Raw genomic sequence first — 16,052 nt, 5'->3', positions numbered from 1 at the left:
TTGGTTTATGTTTTATAAGCATTTTTAATTTTATTGCTTAAATCGCATTTTCTCGGCGAGCTGAGCACTTTTTCTGAATTGTGCCGCTCCCGTCACTCTGGTTAGGTTGGCATCGAAAAAAACGCTATCGGGTGCTTTAGAGTGCCGAGTTATTCACTGCGCATGAAGAAATGACCACCTCCATGGTTTATGTTTTATAAGCATTTTTAATTTTATTGCTTAAATCGCATTTTCTCGGCGAGCTGAGCGCTTTTTCTGAATTGTGCCGCTCCTGTCACTCTGGTTAGGTTGGCATCGAAAAAAACGCTCTCGGGTGCTTTAGAGTGCCGAGTTATTCACTGCGCATGAAGAAATGACCACCTCCAATGTTTGGTTTATGTTTAATAAGCATTTTTAATTTTATTGCTTAAATCGCATTTTCTCGGCGAGCTGAGCGCTTTTTCTGAATTGTGCCGCTCCCGTCACTCTGGTTAGGTTGGCATCGAAAAAAACGCTCTCGGGTGCTTCAGAGTGCCGAGTTATTCACTGCGCATGAAGAAATGACCACCTCCAACGTTTGGTTTATGTTTAATAAGCATTTTTAATTCATCCATCCATCCATTTTCTGTACCGCTTAGTCCCCACTGGGGTCGCGGGCGTGCTGGAGCCTATCCCAGCCGTCATCGGGCAGTAGGCGGGGGACACCCTGAACCGGTTGCCAGCCAATCGCAGGGCACACAGAGACAAACAACCATTTGCACTCACACTCACACCTAGGGACAATTTGGAGTGCTCAATCAGCCTACCAAGCATGTTTTTGGGATGTGGGAGGAAACCGGAGTGCCCGGAGAAAACCCACGCGGGCCCGGGGAGAACATGCAAACTCCACACAGGGAGGGCCGGAGGTGGAATCGAACCCGCACCCTCCTAACTGTGAGGCGGACGTGCTACCCAAGTGCGCCACCGAGCCGCCTGCATTTTTAATTTTATTGCTTAAATCGCATTTTCTCGGCGAGCTGAGCACTTTTTCTGAATTGTGCCGCTCCCGTCACTCTGGTTAGGTTGGCATCGAAAAAAACGCTCTCGGGTGCTTTAGAGTGCCGAGTTTATTACTGCGCATTAGGAAATGACCACCTCCAACGTTTGGTTTATGTTTTATAAGCATTTTTAATTTTATTGCTTAAATCGCATTTTCTCGGCGAGCTGAGCGCTTTTTCTGAATTGTGCCGCTCCCGTCACTCTGGTTAGGTTGGCATCGAAAAAAACGCTCTCGGGTGCTTTAGAGTGCCGAGTTTATTACTGCGCATTAAGAAATGACCACCTCCAACGTTTGGTTTATGTTTTATAAGCATTTTTAATTTTATTGCTTAAATCGCATTTTCTCGGCGAGCTGAGCACTTTTTCTGAATTGTGCCGCTCCCGTCACTCTGGTTAGGTTGGCATCGAAAAAAACGCTCTCGGGTGCTTTAGAGTGCCGAGTTTATTACTGCGCATTAAGAAATGACCACCTCCAACGTTTGGTTTATGTTTTATAAGCATTTTTAATTTTATTGCTTAAATCGCATTTTCTCGGCGAGCTGAGCACTTTTTCTGAATTGTGCCGCTCCCGTCACTCTGGTTAGGTTGGCATCGAAAAAAACGCTCTCGGGTGCTTTAGAGTGCCGAGTTTATTACTGCGCAAGAAATGACCACCTCCAACGTTTGGTTTATGTTTTATAAGCATTTTTAATTTTATTGCTTAAATCGCATTTTCTCGGCGAGCTGAGCACTTTTTCTGAATTGTGCCGCTCCCGTCACTCTGGTTAGGTTGGCATCGAAAAAAACGCTCTCGGGTGTTTAGAGTGCCGAGTTATTCACTGCGCATGAAGAAATGACCACCTCCAACGTTTGGTTTATGTTTAATAAGCATTTTTAATTTTATTGCTTGAATCGCATTTTCTCGGCGAGCTGAGCACTTTTTCTGAATTGTGCCGCTCCCGTCACTCTGGTTAGGTTGGCATCGAAAAAAACGCTCTCGGGTGCTTTAGAGTGCCGAGTTATTCACTGCGCATGAAGAAATGACCACCTCCAACATTTGGTTTATGTTTTATAAGCATTTTTAATTTTATTGCTTAAATCGCATTTTCTCGGCGAGCTGAGCGCTTTTTCTGAATTGTGCTCCCGTCACTCTGGTTAGGTTGGCATCGAAAAAAACGCTCTCGGGTGCTTTAGAGTGCCGAGTTTATCACTGCGCATGAAGAAATGACCACCTCCAACGTTTGGTTTATGTTTTATAAGCATTTTTAATTTTATTGCTTAAATCGCAATTTCTCGGGGAGCTGAGCACTTTTTCTGAATTGTGCCGCTCCCGTCACTCTGTTGGCATCGAAAAAAACGCTCTCGGGTGCTGTAGAGTGCCGAGTTTATCACTGCGCATGAAGAAATGACCACCTCCAACGTTTGGTTTATGTTTCATAAGCATTTTTAATTTTATTGCTTAAATCGCATTTTCTCGGCGAGCTGAGCGCTTTTTCTGAATTGTGCCTGTCCCGTCACTCTGGTTAGGTTGGCATCGAAAAAAAACGCTCTCGGGTGCTTTAGAGTGCCGAGTTATTCACTGCGCATGAAGAAATGACCACCTCCAACGTTTGGTTTATGTTTAATAAGCATTTTTAATTTTATTGCTTAAATCGCATTTTCTCGGCGAGCTGAGCGCTTTTTCTGAATTGTGCCGCTCCCGTCACTCTGGTTAGGTTGGCATCGAAAAAAACGCTCTCGGGTGCTTTAGAGTGCCGAGTTATTCACTGCGCATGAAGAAATGACAAAATATTTCCGAGAAATTTACAGTAATTAACTGGCAGCTAGTAACCAGTAACTTACTGTAAAAACGTTTTACAGTAGATATACTGTATTCCCTATTTACAGTATTATTGAATTTACTGTAAAGCAAAAACCAGTTAAATACTGTGATTTTGGCTGTATTTACAGTATTAGATGTTTTAACTGTGGACTAAATAACAGTTAAATACTGTGATTTCAGTTGGATTTATAGTATTAGATGTTTTGACTGTATGCTAAATAACAATTAAATACTGTGATTCCAGTTGCGTTTACAGTATTAGTTGTTTAACTGTATACAAAATAACATTTAAATACTGTGATTTCAGTTTTATTTACAGTTAGATGTTTTAACTGTATACTAAAAAATTAAAAACTGATTTTATTTGCATTTACAGTATTAGTTGCTTAACTGCAGAATAAATATCAATGAAATACCGCGCTTTCAGTTGCCTTTAAATAACTGGTTTATTTACTGTACAAACAAATGAACGGTATTGTATATGGCAATGCAGTAACAGTAGGTACCAGGTAATCATTGTAAATTGAGTTTCTCACTGTACAATTTAAATGCTGAATCAGTGATTTAGTATTAATCATTAATAGAATGACCCATATTCTAAAATATTTCAATTAACAACAGACAACAAGAAATTTGTTAACAGGGTTATTTATTTTTTTTGTGAACAGGAACATAAAGCACATTACCAAACCTTTTAGACAAAACTTCCTTGGGCTTGGACAAAACAGGAGCCCTGAAATTAAAGAAGAAAATACATTAAGATGATGGTGATGTCGTTGTCATGTCAAGATACTTGTTCCTGATAGGAAGTGTGTCACATGGCTGCAGGAACACTCATGCAATTAGCAAGGTTGGAGTTATATTATTAGTAGGGATGTAACGATTACTCATGAGATGATTAAAAATCGATTTGAATATGTCGCAAGTTAGATCGGAGAGAAAATAAATCTCTGCATTGAAACAGCTGATATGCAAATTAGTTGTGACCGTTATCTGAACCTCACCTGTATCTAGTCAGTTAGCCTCCATGAAGTGAAGCCTTCATGAACTCCATGATGAAGGAGATCACATGGGGGTTCATGTATCAAGTCTTTCTCCTCACCACTCTCCCAGTCTTCCGGCTCATCTGCTCCTTGGCACTGCACTTGGTGGAGTCAGGATTAATCCTGACCAAAAACATATGAAATGAGTTACAGGTTGAGACAATTGCAATTATCAAAGAGATATAGAAAATGCCAGTGGGAATAAAGTTAGGTATATAATTTTATCGGTTAATACCTCTGAATAAATTCCAAAGTTGTGCAGGTTTCCACCTGATACTCTAGGTTGAAAACATAGTAACAGGCGAAGAGAGTGGCCAAGACAGTGGTGAAGTCAGCCACGTGAGCAGCAGGTGGGATTATGACCCTCCCCTCGATCGACAGCATCCATTTTTTTGCAGTCAGGATTGTCTCTCCTTAAAGTCAGACATAACAAAAATCATATTTCACAGCAGTCCATTTTATAAATGATCTGGTTCACATGAATGACTGTAAAAACAGGGCAGGGAGAATACACATCTTACAAGCTGTACATAAAACAGATAAAAGGAGCATATATAGTAACTGATGGCAAGCAAACTGATTACTACTTGTGTATTACTATTTTATTTTATTACTTATAGTGATAGTAGTCCTACTTACCGAGTTTCTGGACGTCGCGACGTGTGCTTGGTGGTGCTGCCTCCCGAAGGAAAACGCATACGGAGGCGGAGAAGGTGAAGAAAAAAAGAAAGGCGGGAAAATACTCTTCTCTTGCGCAGCATAAAAATATAAAATAACGACACAGTAACGGCCATCGTACTGTCGCAGCAAGTACTACATGTATATATATACATATATCATTTTGTGGCTTCAGTAAGTTTAAAAAAAAGACAATCTGGTCAGTTAAAGTTACTGCTATCACAAGCTAGCTAACAGTTAACGTTACCAGTAGCTAGCTCTGTCTGCCCTCTCTCTCGCGATCGAAAAACAGCGCTCTCTCGGTGCCGTTTTCGCAGCCAAAGTGAAACAAATGAACGCAGACGACGCAAACACATAGAAACACAACAAAAAAACACACAATACAAGACAAGGTCTTATAAGAAAAGTTGTTGTCGGAGCCAGAGATGCAAGCGCTGTGATCGCGATTTGTCCCCTTTACTTTGACCTGATTGGCCATTCAAAGCAGGACCGTTGAACACACTCGATCCTCATTGGATAAATTCATGTCAGCCCATGTCACCCCATACCCGCCAGTGAAAAAGAAAACGGAAAAAAACTAATGCTAGGAATAAAAAAAATGCCATGGTAAGTCATTATGACATAATGATTATTAAAGTCATAATTTTTATATGATATTTATATGATAATTATTGATTTCATTATGATATATATATATATATATATATATATCATATAATATATATATATATATATATATATATATATATATATATATATATATATATATATATATATATATATATATATATATATATCAAAGTCAAAACCTTAAAGTCAAAGTCAGCTTTATTGTCAATCTCTCCACATGTCACAACACACAAAGAGAGCGAAATGACGTTTTCTCTATCCCACGGTGACGAGACACATAACACGATAGACATACAAGTACGCGACACAATATAAAAACAAGGCAAAAATTCAAACAATCAATAGTAAGAGTGATGAATAAATAATAAATAAACAGATAATATGTATAATATATATATATATATATATAAATAAAAATCTGTTAATATAAATTCTCAATGTTCATTCATCAACGACATTGACAATAAAAATACAGTAGCTTACGTTTCTATTTACAGTATAATACTGGCTATTGTGATTTTTCTTACAGTAATGCTTCAACTACTGTGTTTTCCACTGTAATACTTATACTACTGTGATTTTGTCGTGTTTACACTGTCTAACTGTAACAATTACAGCGAATTACTGTAAAGATCATACACAGTAAGGTTACTGTGTGTAATACAGTGATTAACTGTAGATATCACAGCCATTTTTAACAAATCGCATTTTCTCGGCGAGCTGAGCACTTTTTCTGAATTGTGCCGCTCCCGTCACTCTGGTTAGGTTGGCATCGAAAAAAACGCTCACGGGTGCTTTAGAGTGCCGAGTTTATTACTGCGCATTAAGAAATGACCACCTCCAATTAACGTTTGGTTTATGTTTTATAAGCATTTTTAATTTTATTGCTTAAATCGCATTTTCTCGGCGAGCTGAGCACTTTTTCTGAATTGTGCCGCTCCCGTCACTCTGGTTAGGTTGGCATCGAAAAAAACGCTCTCGGGTGCTTTAGAGTGCCGAGTTATTCACTGCGCATGGAGAAATGACCACCTCCAACGTTTGGTTTATGTTTTATAAGCATTTTTAATTTTATTGCTTAAATCGCATTTTCTCGGCGAGCTGAGCACTTTTTCTGAATTGTGCCGCTCCCGTCACTCTGGTTAGGTTGGCATCGAAAAAAACGCTCTCGGGTGCTTTAGAGTGCCGAGTTTATCACTGCGCATGAAGAAATGACCACCTCCAACGTTTGGTTTATGTTTTATAAGCATTTTTAATTTTATTGCTTAAATCGCATTTTCTCGGCGAGCTGAGCGCTTTTTCTGAATTGTGCCGCTCCCGTCACTCTGGTTAGGTTGGCATCGAAAAAAACGCTCTCGGGTGCTTTAGAGTGCCGAGTTTATCACTGCGCATGAAGAAATGCCCACCTCCAACGTTTGGTTTATGTTTTATAAGCATTTTTAATTTTATTGCTTAAATCGCATTTTCTCGGCGAGCTGAGCGCTTTTTCTGAATTGTGCCGCTCCCGTCACTCTGGTTAGGTTGGCATCGAAAAAAACGCTCTCGGGTGCTTTAGAGTGCCGAGTTTATCACTGCGCATGAAGAAATGACCACTTCCAACGTTTGGTTTATGTTTTATAAGCATTTTTAATTTTATTGCTTAAATCGCATTTTCTCGGCGAGCTGAGCGCTTTTTCTGAATTGTGCCGCTCCCGTAACTCTGGTTAGGTTGGCATCGAAAAAAACGCTCTCGGGTGCTTTAGAGTGCCGAGTTTATCACTGCGCATGAAGAAATGACCACTTCCAACGTTTGGTTTATGTTTTATAAGCATTTTTAATTTTATTGCTTAAATCGCATTTTCTCGGCGAGCTGAGCACTTTTTCTGAATTGTGCCGCTCCCGTCACTCTGGTTAGGTTGGCATCGAAAAAAACGCTCTCGGGTGCTCTAGAGTGCCGAGTTTATTACTGCGCATTAAGAAATGACCACCTCCAACGTTTGGTTTATGTTTTATAAGCATTTTTAATTTTATTGCTTAAATCGCATTTTCTCGGCAAACTGAGCACTTTTTCTGAATTGTGCCGCTCCCGTCACTCTGGTTAGGTTGGCATCGAAAAAAACGCTCTCGGGTGCTTTAGAGTGCCGAGTTATTCACTGCGCATGAAGAAATGACCACCTCCAACGTTTGGTTTATGTTTTATAAGCATTTTTAATTTTATTGCTTAAATCGCATTTTCTCGGCGAGCTGAGCACTTTTTCTGAATTGTGCCGCTCCCGTCACTCTGGTTAGGTTGGCATCGAAAAAAACGCTCTCGGGTGCTTTAGAGTGCCGAGTTTATCACTGCGCATGAAGAAATGACCACCTCCAACGTTTGGTTTATGTTGTATAAGCATTTTTAATTTTATTGCTTAAATCGCATTTTCTCGGCGAGCTGAGCGCTTTTTCTGAATTGTGCCGCTCCCGTCACTCTGGTTAGGTTGGCATCGAAAAAAACGCTCTCGGGTGCTTTAGAGTGCCGAGTTATTCACTGCGCATGAAGAAATGACCACCTCCAACGTTTGGTTTATGTTTAATAAGCATTTTTAATTTTATTGCTTAAATCGCATTTTCTCGGCGAGCTGAGCGCTTTTTCTGAATTGTGCCGCTCCCGTCACTCTGGTTAGGTTGGCATCGAAAAAAACGCTCTCGGGTGCTTTAGAGTGCCGAGTTATTCACTGCGCATGAAGAAATGACCACCTCCACCGTTTGGTTCATGTTTAATAAGCATTTTTAATTTTATTGCTTAAATCGCATTTTCTCGGCGAGCTGAGCACTTTTTCTGAATTGTGCCGCTCCCGTCACTCTGGTTAGGTTGGCATCGAAAAAAACGCTCTCGGGTGCTTTAGAGTGCCGAGTTTATTACTGCGCATTAAGAAATGACCACCTCCAACGTTTGGTTTATGTTTTATAAGCATTTTTAATTTTATTGCTTAAATCGCATTTTCTCGGCGAGCTGAGCACTTTTTCTGAATTGTGCCGCTCCCGTCACTCTGGTTAGGTTGGCATCGAAAAAAACGCTCTCGGGTGCTTTAGAGTGCCGAGTTATTCACTGCGCACGAAGAAATGACCACCTCCAACGTTTGGTTTATGTTTTATAAGCATTTTTAATTTTATTGCTTAAATCGCATTTTCTCGGCGAGCTGAGCGCTTTTTCTGAATTGTGCCGCTCCCGTCACTCTGGTTAGGTTGGCATCGAAAAAAACGCTCTCGGGTGCTCTAGAGTGCCGAGTTTATTACTGCGCATTAAGAAATGACCACCTCCAACGTTTGGTTTATGTTTTATAAGCATTTTTAATTTTATTGCTTAAATCGCATTTTCTCGGCAAACTGAGCACTTTTTCTGAATTGTGCCGCTCCCGTCACTCTGGTTAGGTTGGCATCGAAAAAAACGCTCTCGGGTGCTTTAGAGTGCCGAGTTATTCACTGCGCATGAAGAAATGACCACCTCCAACGTTTGGTTTATGTTTTATAAGCATTTTTAATTTTATTGCTTAAATCGCATTTTCTCGGCGAGCTGAGCACTTTTTCTGAATTGTGCCGCTCCCGTCACTCTGGTTAGGTTGGCATCGAAAAAAACGCTCTCGGGTGCTTTAGAGTGCCGAGTTTATCACTGCGCATGAAGAAATGACCACCTCCAACGTTTGGTTTATGTTGTATAAGCATTTTTAATTTTATTGCTTAAATCGCATTTTCTCGGCGAGCTGAGCGCTTTTTCTGAATTGTGCCGCTCCCGTCACTCTGGTTAGGTTGGCATCGAAAAAAACGCTCTCGGGTGCTTTAGAGTGCCGAGTTATTCACTGCGCATGAAGAAATGACCACCTCCAACGTTTGGTTTATGTTTAATAAGCATTTTTAATTTTATTGCTTAAATCGCATTTTCTCGGCGAGCTGAGCGCTTTTTCTGAATTGTGCCGCTCCCGTCACTCTGGTTAGGTTGGCATCGAAAAAAACGCTCTCGGGTGCTTTAGAGTGCCGAGTTATTCACTGCGCATGAAGAAATGACCACCTCCACCGTTTGGTTCATGTTTAATAAGCATTTTTAATTTTATTGCTTAAATCGCATTTTCTCGGCGAGCTGAGCACTTTTTCTGAATTGTGCCGCTCCCGTCACTCTGGTTAGGTTGGCATCGAAAAAAACGCTCTCGGGTGCTTTAGAGTGCCGAGTTTATTACTGCGCATTAAGAAATGACCACCTCCAACGTTTGGTTTATGTTTTATAAGCATTTTTAATTTTATTGCTTAAATCGCATTTTCTCGGCGAGCTGAGCACTTTTTCTGAATTGTGCCGCTCCCGTCACTCTGGTTAGGTTGGCATCGAAAAAAACGCTCTCGGGTGCTTTAGAGTGCCGAGTTATTCACTGCGCACGAAGAAATGACCACCTCCAACGTTTGGTTTATGTTTTATAAGCATTTTTAATTTTATTGCTTAAATCGCATTTTCTCGGCGAGCTGAGCGCTTTTTCTGAATTGTGCCGCTCCCGTCACTCTGGTTAGGTTGGCATCGAAAAAAACGCTCTCGGGTGCTTTAGAGTGCCGAGTTTATCACTGCGCATGAAGAAATTACCACCTCCAACGTTTGGTTTATGTTTAATAAGCATTTTTAATTTTATTGCTTAAATCGCATTTTCTCGGCGAGCTGAGCGCTTTTTCTGAATTGTGCCGCTCCCGTCACTCTGGTTAGGTTGGCATCGAAAAAAACGCTCTCGGGTGCTTTAGAGTGCCGAGTTTATCACTGCGCATGAAGAAATGACCACCTCCAACGTTTGGTTTATGTTTTATAAGCATTTTTAATTTTATTGCTTAAATCGCATTTTCTCGGCGAGCTGAGCACTTTTTCTGAATTGTGCCGCTCCCGTCACTCTGGTTAGGTTGGCATCGAAAAAAACGCTCTCGGGTGCTTTAGAGTGCCGAGTTATTCACTGCGCATGAAGAAATGACCACCTCCAACGTTTGGTTTATGTTTAATAAGCATTTTTTATTTTATTGCTTAAATCGCATTTTCTCGGCGAGCTGAGCGCTTTTTCTGAATTGTGCCGCTCCCGTCACTCTGGTTAGGTTGGCATCGAAAAAAACGCTCTCGGGTGCTTTATCTAGTGCCGAGTTATTCACTGCGCATGAAGAAATGACCACCTCCAACGTTTGGTTTATGTTTAATAAGCATTTTTAATTTTATTGCTTAAATCGCATTTTCTCGGCGAGCTGAGCACTTTTTCTGAATTGTGCCGCTCCCGTCACTCTGGTTAGGTTGGCATCGAAAAAAACGCTCTCGGGTGCTTTAGAGTGCCGAGTTTATTACTACGCATTAAGAAATGACCACCTCCAACGTTTGGTTTATGTTTTATAAGCATTTTTAATTGTATTGCTTACATCGCATTTTCTCGGCGAGCTGAGCACTTTTTCTGAATTGTGCCGCTCCCGTCACTCTGGTTAGGTTGGCATCGAAAAAAACGCTCTCGGGTGCTTTAGAGTGCCGAGTTATTCACTGCGCACGAAGAAATGACCACCTCCAACGTTTGGTTTATGTTTTATAAGCATTTTTAATTTTATTGCTTAAATCGCATTTTCTCGGCGAGCTGAGCGCTTTTTCTGAATTGTGCCGCTCCCGTCACTCTGGTTAGGTTGGCATCGAAAAAAACGCTCTCGGGTGCTTTAGAGTGCCGAGTTTATTACTGCGCATTAAGAAATGACCACCTCCAACGTTTGGTTTATGTTTTATAAGCATTTTTAATTTTATTGCTTAAATCGCATTTTCTCGGCGAGCTGAGCGCTTTTTCTTGTGCCGCTCCCGTCACTCTGGTTAGGTTGGCATCGAAAAAAACGCTCTCGGGTGCTTTAGAGTGCCGAGTTTATTACTGTGCATTAAGAAATGACCACCTCCAACGTTTGGTTTATGTTTTATAAGCATTTTTAATTTTATTGCTTAAATCGCATTTTCTCGGCGAGCTGAGCACTTTTTCTGAATTGTGCCGCTCCCGTCACTCTGGTTAGGTTGGCATCGAAAAAAACGCTATCGGGTGCTTTAGAGTGCCGAGTTATTCACTGCGCATGAAGAAATGACCACCTCCAACGTTTGGTTTATGTTTAATAAGCATTTTTAATTTCATTGCTTAAATCGCATTTTCTCGGCGAGCTGAGCACTTTTTCTGAATTGTGCCGCTCCCGTCACTCTGGTTAGGTTGGCATCGAAAAAAACGCTCTCGGGTGCTTTGAGTGCCGAGTTTATTACTGCGCATTAAGAAATTACCACCTCCAACGTTTGGTTTATGTTTTATAAGCATTTTTAATTTTATTGCTTAAATCGCATTTTCTCGGCGAGCTGAGCACTTTTTCTGAATTGTGCCGCTCCCGTCACTCTGGTTGGCATCGAAAAAAACGCTCTCGGGTGCTTTAGAGTGCCGAGTTTATTACTGCGCATTAAGAAATGACCACCTCCAACGTTTGGTTTATGTTTTATAAGCATTTTTAATTTTATTGCTTAAATCGCATTTTCTCGGCGAGCTGAGCACTTTTTCTGAATTGTGCCGCTCCCGTCACTCTGGTTAGGTTGGCATCGAAAAAAACGCTCTCGGGTGCTTTAGAGTGCCGAGTTATTCACTGCGCATGGAGAAATGACCACCTCCAACGTTTGGTTTATGTTTTATAAGCATTTTTAATTTTATTGCTTAAATCGCATTTTCTCGGCGAGCTGAGCACTTTTTCTGAATTGTGCCGCTCCCGTCACTCTGGTTAGGTTGGCATCGAAAAAAACGCTCTCGGGTGCTTTAGAGTGCCGAGTTTATCACTGCGCATGAAGAAATGACCACCTCCAACGTTTGGTTTATGTTTTATAAGCATTTTTAATTTTATTGCTTAAATCGCATTTTCTCGGCGAGCTGAGCGCTTTTTCTGAATTGTGCCGCTCCCGTCACTCTGGTTAGGTTGGCATCGAAAAAAACGCTCTCGGGTGCTTTAGAGTGCCGAGTTTATCACTGCGCATGAAGAAATGCCCACCTCCAACGTTTGGTTTATGTTTTATAAGCATTTTTAATTTTATTGCTTAAATCGCATTTTCTCGGCGAGCTGAGCGCTTTTTCTGAATTGTGCCGCTCCCGTCACTCTGGTTAGGTTGGCATCGAAAAAAACGCTCTCGGGTGCTTTAGAGTGCCGAGTTTATCACTGCGCATGAAGAAATGACCACTTCCAACGTTTGGTTTATGTTTTATAAGCATTTTTAATTTTATTGCTTAAATCGCATTTTCTCGGCGAGCTGAGCGCTTTTTCTGAATTGTGCCGCTCCCGTAACTCTGGTTAGGTTGGCATCGAAAAAAACGCTCTCGGGTGCTTTAGAGTGCCGAGTTTATCACTGCGCATGAAGAAATGACCACTTCCAACGTTTGGTTTATGTTTTATAAGCATTTTTAATTTTATTGCTTAAATCGCATTTTCTCGGCGAGCTGAGCACTTTTTCTGAATTGTGCCGCTCCCGTCACTCTGGTTAGGTTGGCATCGAAAAAAACGCTCTCGGGTGCTCTAGAGTGCCGAGTTTATTACTGCGCATTAAGAAATGACCACCTCCAACGTTTGGTTTATGTTTTATAAGCATTTTTAATTTTATTGCTTAAATCGCATTTTCTCGGCAAACTGAGCACTTTTTCTGAATTGTGCCGCTCCCGTCACTCTGGTTAGGTTGGCATCGAAAAAAACGCTCTCGGGTGCTTTAGAGTGCCGAGTTATTCACTGCGCATGAAGAAATGACCACCTCCAACGTTTGGTTTATGTTTTATAAGCATTTTTAATTTTATTGCTTAAATCGCATTTTCTCGGCGAGCTGAGCACTTTTTCTGAATTGTGCCGCTCCCGTCACTCTGGTTAGGTTGGCATCGAAAAAAACGCTCTCGGGTGCTTTAGAGTGCCGAGTTTATCACTGCGCATGAAGAAATGACCACCTCCAACGTTTGGTTTATGTTGTATAAGCATTTTTAATTTTATTGCTTAAATCGCATTTTCTCGGCGAGCTGAGCGCTTTTTCTGAATTGTGCCGCTCCCGTCACTCTGGTTAGGTTGGCATCGAAAAAAACGCTCTCGGGTGCTTTAGAGTGCCGAGTTATTCACTGCGCATGAAGAAATGACCACCTCCAACGTTTGGTTTATGTTTAATAAGCATTTTTAATTTTATTGCTTAAATCGCATTTTCTCGGCGAGCTGAGCGCTTTTTCTGAATTGTGCCGCTCCCGTCACTCTGGTTAGGTTGGCATCGAAAAAAACGCTCTCGGGTGCTTTAGAGTGCCGAGTTATTCACTGCGCATGAAGAAATGACCACCTCCACCGTTTGGTTCATGTTTAATAAGCATTTTTAATTTTATTGCTTAAATCGCATTTTCTCGGCGAGCTGAGCACTTTTTCTGAATTGTGCCGCTCCCGTCACTCTGGTTAGGTTGGCATCGAAAAAAACGCTCTCGGGTGCTTTAGAGTGCCGAGTTTATTACTGCGCATTAAGAAATGACCACCTCCAACGTTTGGTTTATGTTTTATAAGCATTTTTAATTTTATTGCTTAAATCGCATTTTCTCGGCGAGCTGAGCACTTTTTCTGAATTGTGCCGCTCCCGTCACTCTGGTTAGGTTGGCATCGAAAAAAACGCTCTCGGGTGCTTTAGAGTGCCGAGTTATTCACTGCGCACGAAGAAATGACCACCTCCAACGTTTGGTTTATGTTTTATAAGCATTTTTAATTTTATTGCTTAAATCGCATTTTCTCGGCGAGCTGAGCGCTTTTTCTGAATTGTGCCGCTCCCGTCACTCTGGTTAGGTTGGCATCGAAAAAAACGCTCTCGGGTGCTTTAGAGTGCCGAGTTTATCACTGCGCATGAAGAAATTACCACCTCCAACGTTTGGTTTATGTTTAATAAGCATTTTTAATTTTATTGCTTAAATCGCATTTTCTCGGCGAGCTGAGCGCTTTTTCTGAATTGTGCCGCTCCCGTCACTCTGGTTAGGTTGGCATCGAAAAAAACGCTCTCGGGTGCTTTAGAGTGCCGAGTTTATCACTGCGCATGAAGAAATGACCACCTCCAACGTTTGGTTTATGTTTTATAAGCATTTTTAATTTTATTGCTTAAATCGCATTTTCTCGGCGAGCTGAGCACTTTTTCTGAATTGTGCCGCTCCCGTCACTCTGGTTAGGTTGGCATCGAAAAAAACGCTCTCGGGTGCTTTAGAGTGCCGAGTTATTCACTGCGCATGAAGAAATGACCACCTCCAACGTTTGGTTTATGTTTAATAAGCATTTTTTATTTTATTGCTTAAATCGCATTTTCTCGGCGAGCTGAGCGCTTTTTCTGAATTGTGCCGCTCCCGTCACTCTGGTTAGGTTGGCATCGAAAAAAACGCTCTCGGGTGCTTTATCTAGTGCCGAGTTATTCACTGCGCATGAAGAAATGACCACCTCCAACGTTTGGTTTATGTTTAATAAGCATTTTTAATTTTATTGCTTAAATCGCATTTTCTCGGCGAGCTGAGCACTTTTTCTGAATTGTGCCGCTCCCGTCACTCTGGTTAGGTTGGCATCGAAAAAAACGCTCTCGGGTGCTTTAGAGTGCCGAGTTTATTACTACGCATTAAGAAATGACCACCTCCAACGTTTGGTTTATGTTTTATAAGCATTTTTAATTGTATTGCTTACATCGCATTTTCTCGGCGAGCTGAGCACTTTTTCTGAATTGTGCCGCTCCCGTCACTCTGGTTAGGTTGGCATCGAAAAAAACGCTCTCGGGTGCTTTAGAGTGCCGAGTTATTCACTGCGCACGAAGAAATGACCACCTCCAACGTTTGGTTTATGTTTTATAAGCATTTTTAATTTTATTGCTTAAATCGCATTTTCTCGGCGAGCTGAGCGCTTTTTCTGAATTGTGCCGCTCCCGTCACTCTGGTTAGGTTGGCATCGAAAAAAACGCTCTCGGGTGCTTTAGAGTGCCGAGTTTATTACTGCGCATTAAGAAATGACCACCTCCAACGTTTGGTTTATGTTTTATAAGCATTTTTAATTTTATTGCTTAAATCGCATTTTCTCGGCGAGCTGAGCGCTTTTTCTTGTGCCGCTCCCGTCACTCTGGTTAGGTTGGCATCGAAAAAAACGCTCTCGGGTGCTTTAGAGTGCCGAGTTTATTACTGTGCATTAAGAAATGACCACCTCCAACGTTTGGTTTATGTTTTATAAGCATTTTTAATTTTATTGCTTAAATCGCATTTTCTCGGCGAGCTGAGCACTTTTTCTGAATTGTGCCGCTCCCGTCACTCTGGTTAGGTTGGCATCGAAAAAAACGCTATCGGGTGCTTTAGAGTGCCGAGTTATTCACTGCGCATGAAGAAATGACCACCTCCAACGTTTGGTTTATGTTTAATAAGCATTTTTAATTTCATTGCTTAAATCGCATTTTCTCGGCGAGCTGAGCACTTTTTCTGAATTGTGCCGCTCCCGTCACTCTGGTTAGGTTGGCATCGAAAAAAACGCTCTCGGGTGCTTTAGAGTGCCGAGTTTATTACTGCGCATTAAGAAATTACCACCTCCAACGTTTGGTTTATGTTTTATAAGCATTTTTAATTTTATTGCTTAAATCGCATTTTCTCGGCGAGCTGAGCACTTTTTCTGAATTGTGCCGCTCCCGTCACTCTGGTTGGCATCGAAAAAAACGCTCTCGGGTGCTTTAGAGTGCCGAGTTTATTACTGCGCATTAAGAAATGACCACCTCCAACGTTTGGTTTATGTTTTATAAGCATTTTTAATTTTATTGCTTAAATCGCATTTTCTCGGCGAGCTGAGCACTTTTTCTGAATTGTGCCGCTCCCGTCACTCTGGTTAGGTTGGCATCGAAAAAAACGCTCTCGGGTGCT

The 16,052-nt window shown here is 41.4% G+C and overlaps 1 long non-coding RNA gene across 1 annotated transcript; it reads right to left on the bottom strand.

Moving 5' to 3' along the window:
• Positions 1 to 3,471: 3,471 nt before the first annotated feature.
• Positions 3,472 to 4,614, bottom strand: LOC133146983 (uncharacterized). Its single transcript, XR_009711464.1, has 4 exons — positions 4,501 to 4,614; positions 4,097 to 4,274; positions 3,823 to 3,984; positions 3,472 to 3,551 (listed from the first exon to the last, which is right to left on the bottom strand). It is a non-coding gene; the product is annotated as an uncharacterized LOC133146983 (long non-coding RNA).
• Between the last annotated feature and the right edge of the window lie 11,438 nt (positions 4,615 to 16,052).

The sequence above is a fragment of the Syngnathus typhle genome, unplaced genomic scaffold, assembly GCF_033458585.1.
Source record: "Syngnathus typhle isolate RoL2023-S1 ecotype Sweden unplaced genomic scaffold, RoL_Styp_1.0 HiC_scaffold_23, whole genome shotgun sequence".
Classification (NCBI taxonomy): domain Eukaryota; kingdom Metazoa; phylum Chordata; class Actinopteri; order Syngnathiformes; family Syngnathidae; genus Syngnathus; species Syngnathus typhle.
The sequence above is the reverse complement of the archived record's forward strand: the minus strand, read 5'-3'. Positions and strand labels throughout refer to the sequence as shown.